This window comes from Sciurus carolinensis, chromosome 13 (assembly GCF_902686445.1).
Source record: "Sciurus carolinensis chromosome 13, mSciCar1.2, whole genome shotgun sequence".
Lineage (NCBI taxonomy): Eukaryota > Metazoa > Chordata > Mammalia > Rodentia > Sciuridae > Sciurus > Sciurus carolinensis.
In genome coordinates, this window is record NC_062225.1 from 7596496 (window position 1) to 7602367 (window position 5872).

The following is a 5872-nucleotide window of genomic DNA, read 5'->3' on the forward strand; positions in this document are numbered from 1 at the left end:
CCTTACTGCCTGAGCCGAGATGTCTCGTGAGCTCATCTGCTCCTGCCTTTGAATTTGGATTGGCATCATTAGCAACCCTGGGTCTCAGGTATTTGGACTGAGACGAAATTAATATCACAGGCTCTCCTGGGAGTCCCCCTTGCAGATGGCAGACTGGGGGCCTTCTCAGCCTCCAAAATTGTATGAATCAATTCCTCATTGATCTTCTCTCTCTCTCATTTCCTCCTCCCATCCACACGGGATTTATCTATCGATTTATTTTCTATTGATTCTGTTTCTGGACAACTGCAACCCAGATGTGTGAATTTTATCTCAGGGCTGCCCTCCCTCAAAAAGAGTCGGCCCTCACATGGAAATCAATTTGCTCTTCACTATCCTCAGCATGGGATATTTTGATATAGGAACTATTCCTTTGAACTTTTAGGCACGTTTTTTCTTAGTAAAAGGCTAAATTGGTACGCCTCTACTTCATGTACAACCAGAGAAATAAGTTGTTCCCCATTTGATTGCAATAATTTTAAAAAAGGCTAAATTATTTCACAGTTGCTTAAATCATACATTAACATGGGTTAAGAATCACCAGGAGGCCTTAATAAAACACAGGTTGCTGCATCCCTGAAATTCTGATTCCATTGGTCTCAGGTTTGAGAATTAGGTGCTCATCAACTCCTAAGCACAGCTGGGGCCGCCCTGGCTTGCTCAGGGCAGTAGCATTAGCTTAGATCACTTAGCAACCAGAGAGCCAGGGGCTCAAGCAGTTCTTGAGTTTCCATAGTTTCAAAGCTAAAACAGCACTCAAAATCAGCATATCCTTGAAATGCAGTTATCCGAAGACAGAACAGAAGTAATACTTATCCTCGTAGAGCCTGTATAGGCAACAATAGTGAGGAATTTGTTTCTTTATTTTTTTTTTAATGATATTGTGAAAACAACTTAAGGGTGACTTATATAATTTCAATAAATAAATAGTTTGGTGAAAAATCGTGGTGTAAAATGTACTCTGGAAAAACGTCTTATTAATAAGTTGAAGGACAAAAGTATTTCTTTTCATCAAATGTAGATTTTAGAAAAACATTCATTATGTGGTACTACCATTAATAAAAACAGATTTCTTAAGAATTGCTTGAGTATGCAGTGACATACAGAAGTGACCTCTATGTTTTTCAATCATATTCAGAAAATCTAATGTGTTTACGTGCTTGTATATATGTATATATATATTTTTTTTTTTTTCAGAAAAAGAAATAATTTTTGTTCGTACCAGGGATTGAGCCCAGGGGCGCTTAACCACTGAGCTACATCTCTAGCCCTTTTCTTTTTATTTTTTGAGACATTGTCTCACTAAGTTGCTGAGGCTGGCTTTGAACTCAAACCTCCCACCTCAGCCTCCCCATCCCCTGGGATTACAGGGGTGCACCATTACACCCAGCTTTTCAGAAAGATCTAAGGAGTCCATTTCAATTACACAGAATAATGGACTGCACTGTGGCATATTTGTACATGCAAATAACATACGTTTGTTGTGTCGGTCTCTCCATTGTCCTCCCTTGCCTTCCCCTCCTCCTCCCTCTGATCCCCTTCCTCTCTTCCCACAGTCCTCAGTTACTTTCGTGTTGACTTCTTTTTAAAATCTAGATTCCACATAGGAAGGAAAACTTACGACCCTGACTTTCTGAGTCTGGCTTACTTCACTTTACATGATGATCTCTAGTTCCATCCATTTTCCTGCAAAGAACACGATTTTGTTCTTCTTTATGACTGAACAAGACTCCACTCTATGTGTGCATGTGTGTGTGTGTGTGTGTGTGTGTATACACAACATTTTATCTCTTCATCCACTGACCAGCCCCTAGGCTGATTCCAAAATTCAGCTATTATGAATTGTGCCAACAAACATGGGTCTACTGGTATCTATATATAGTATGCTGACTTAAATATTCAGGAGGGGTATAGTTGGACCATATAGTTCTGTTTTTAGTGTTTTGAGGAACCTCTATGCTGATTTCCAAAGTGGCTAAATTTACAGATCTGAAAGTCTTCAGGTGGAGTCTTTATGGTCTAAGTACAGTTCCCATCATCTGCAAACAATGATAATATGATTTCTTCCTTTCCTATTTGTATCCCACCTCCCTTTTTCCTTCTCTTACCTAATTGCTGTTACTAAAATTTTGAGGACTGTATTGATTGGAGTAGAGAGGGCAGACATGCTTGTCTCTTTCCTGATTTTAGAGGAAATACTTTTAGTTTTTCCCCATTCATTATCATGTTAGTTTGGGTTTTTCATATATAGCCTTTACTATGTTGAAGTAAGATCCTTTTATACACTTAGTTTCCTCAAGACTTTTATCATGAATGTATGTTGAATTTTCTTGAAAATCTTTTTTTTTCTGCATCTGTTGGGATGATCATGTGATTTTTGTCCTTGATTATATTTATGTGGTATATTACCTCTATTGATTTGCATATGTTGAACTATCATCCTGGAATGAAACCAACTTGATCATAGTGCATGATCTTTTTCAATGTGCTATTGAATCCAGTGTGCATGTATTTTATTGAGGATATTTTTAACTATGTTCATCAAGGATATTGATCTGTAATTTTCTTTTTTATTGCATTCTTATGTGTTTTTGTATCGGGATGGTACTGACTTCACAAGTTTGGAAGGGTTCCTTCCCTTTCTATTTCATAGAATAGTTTGAGAAGCATTTGTGTTCATCCTTTAAAAGTCTGGTAAAATTCAGCAATGAATTTATCTGATCCTGGACTTTTATTTTTTGGAAGACCTGTTATTACTGTTTCATTCTCAATGCCTGTTACTCATTTGTTTAGGTTTTTTATGTCCTCTTGGTTCATTCCTTCTAGATTTTCCAATTTACTGGGAAGTAAGTTTAAAATAGTCCCTAATGACCCTCTAGATTTTAGTGGTATCTTTTAATATCCCCCTATTATCACTAACTTTGTTAACTTGGGCCTTATCTCTATTTCTCTTGGTACTTTGGTGAAGGGCTTTTCAATCTTGCTTATCTTCTCAAAGCACCAACTCTTTGTTTCATTGATTCTTTGCATTGTTCTTCTACTCTTTATTTTCTGTCCTCAATCAGCATGATCTTCCTTCAGCTGAAGTCCCAATTATGCCCTTTGTTTGATGCCCCAATAAAGCCTTACCTTTATATTCATGCTCACTTGGCTTAATTTCATTTCTACTGTCACTGAGTCAAAAAAAAGTTCCCGTCTCTGGTATGAGTTCCTCCTTACCAAGGTGAAACTGCGCTGTGTATCTGACTTTCTTAGAAACAGGAGAAAAGAGAAATAACAGACAAATGTATCAAGCAATCTAGTTTCAATTGCCATTATAATGAGTTTCTTCTGCCTTTAATCCTTATGATATTGGAGACAGAGCAAAGTTCCCCAGGGACCAAGCTGCTCTCTCTCTCTCTCTCTCTCTCTCTCTCAACAAAGGAAGAGGCAAACTTTTATTGTGTGCTGGGGTGGGCTAAAGTCAAGTCATTTTTCATCAGCTAGGGGTCTGTTACAAAAGAGTTTCTTGGGCTGGGGATATAGCTCAGTTGGTAGAGTATTTGCCTCGCAAGCACAAGGCCCTGGGTTCAATCCCCAGTACAGTCAAAAATAATAATAATAATAATAAGAGTTTCTCCTTGCAGGAGACTCGGACCACTAGGTGGTGACAGTTAAATTGTCCCAGGAGTTGCTGAGTTACTCTTATAGCTGGTGCCATCATACTGTGCAAAAACCCTGCCCTTGTAGCTCAATCTGAGCCTTCTGCTAGGGCTGAAGGACTTTGAGTACTTGGGCTGCTGTAACTGCAGCATGGGGAACACATACCCGCAGGTAGTCAGCATGTCTACAAGCACAGCTTAGTAGAATCTGACCACAAAGTGAAGGCAGCAGAAGGAACAGACATAATATGCAGCTGGAGATACCAAGCCTCTTCATCCTGTTCCAGTCACCAGTCAGACATCTGCAGGCCCAACAGGAAGAGCGTTTTCATCAAAAGCGTCTTCAGTGCTTGAAGAGTAACCTAGGCAACCATTATCAACATGACCCACACATCCTACAGCAAAGCTACTGGGAAACTAACGATGTATTGCCCAGTTGTGTGCCCGCCAAAATTAGGGATTTTTAAGTTGACGAAGAACAAACAAAAGTAGAGGGTTTATTTAGGTTTTCCCACAGCAACAATTTCATCTCTTGAAACATTCTGCTTCTGTGGCTTGAGCAGCTCCATTTTGATTTTTACTCTTCTCTCTTGGGGACCAGTGCAGAAGCAAAATCTGAAACAATGACCTCCTGTAGTGATCATTTCATATCCTTCCTGTATGTGGAGGTTCGGAATCACAGCTGTAAAGGAAAGGCAGAGCTTAAAAATGAAAAAGGATTTGGTGTTAGTGTAAGGGTACAGACAGATGAGGATGGTGGGAACACGAGGTTAATAATTCTAGCCAGGCACCTCGGCACATGCCTGTAGTCCCAGTGGCTCTGGAGGCTGAGACAGGAGGATGGTGATTTCAGAGCCAGCCTCAGCCATTTAGCGAGGCTGTAAGCAACTCAGCGAGACCCTGTCTCTAAATAAAATATAAAAAAGGGCTGGGGATGTGGCTCAGTGGCTGAGCACCCCTGAGTTCAATCCCTGTACTCCCCCCATAAAGAGGGAAAGAGAATAATTCTATGAAATGAGCCCACTGTGCTGACCCTCCACCTGCTTTCTTTGCCAAAAAGCAACCTGCCTGCAGCTTTGCCTGGCCTGAGAGGACAGGGTATGTCACATTCCTCGTCAAGCTGACAAACTGAGGCAGGGTCAAAGGTCTGGCAGTGTAGGTAATGGATGATGGGGGTTGAGAAGGTGAGGGCTGGTTATCCAATAAACGACACGGGGTTGCCAACAGCCACCTCGGGAGGAGTTGCTGAGAAGTTGCTGAAGATGACCCTGTGCTCCTGCTCCTTCCTGATTTAGGCTCTTATTCACAGAAGAAAGAGCAGGGGGGAGTTCTGGGATCCCTAAGAGAGCAGGACACACCCACTCCCTTGGACACTCACCTCTGGGCTTCCTTCTCTCCAGAGAGGTCTGCTGTCCCCATCTCTTTCTTAAATAAAACATGCTTTCTGTGCTCTCCTCAGGGCTTCTCAGGTGTTTAATCTTCAACCCTGGGGGAACAAGGACCTGTTCCAGGACTGGTATCATTAGCATTAAAAAAAACTTCTCCAATTGAAATCAAGTAAAAGTCCTGAAGTAATAGAAGCCAGAAGCCAGGCAGAGCCAGGCGCAGGGGCACATGCCTGTAATCATAGCAACTTGGGAGGCTGAGACAGGAGGATCCAAGTTTGAGGCCAACCTCAGCAACTTAGTGAGACCCTGTCTCAAAATGAAAAATTAAAAAAAGGGCTGGGATGTAGCTCAGTGGTAAAGCACCCCTGGTTTAGATCTCTAGTACAAAACAAAACAAAACAAAACAAAAAAATCAGTAGCAGGGGCTGGGGATGAAGTTCAGTGGAGAGTACTTGCCTTGCATGGGGAAGGCTCTGAGTTTGAGTTCCAGCCTGCGGCCACCCAACGTCAGGCATAGTAGTGGGTCACATTCCTCACTGCATTGAGAAAGGTAGCACAGCTGGTATTGCAATGCTCCTACTCACCAATTAGGTAACATCAGGGAAAAAGGTGAATAAGAGACTTTGGTTCTTTTCAAAGTATAAATACTTAAAGGAATCCCACTGATTTTATCTCAACTGGATTTTCAGCCAATTTACCTAATGTGATGATGATGATGATGATAACTGAAGTCTGAACTAGAATCAAAACCAACTTATTTCTGCTTGGTTCCCTTCATGTATAATGGATGTTACATTATAAATG

General features: G+C 41.0%; 1 non-coding gene across 1 annotated transcript; it reads left to right on the forward strand.

The window, feature by feature from the left end:
* Positions 1 to 3550: 3550 nt before the first annotated feature.
* Trnaa-cgc (transfer RNA alanine (anticodon CGC)) lies at positions 3551 to 3627 on the forward strand. Its single transcript has one exon. It is a non-coding gene; the product is annotated as a tRNA-Ala (tRNA).
* Positions 3628 to 5872: the final 2245 nt, after the last annotated feature.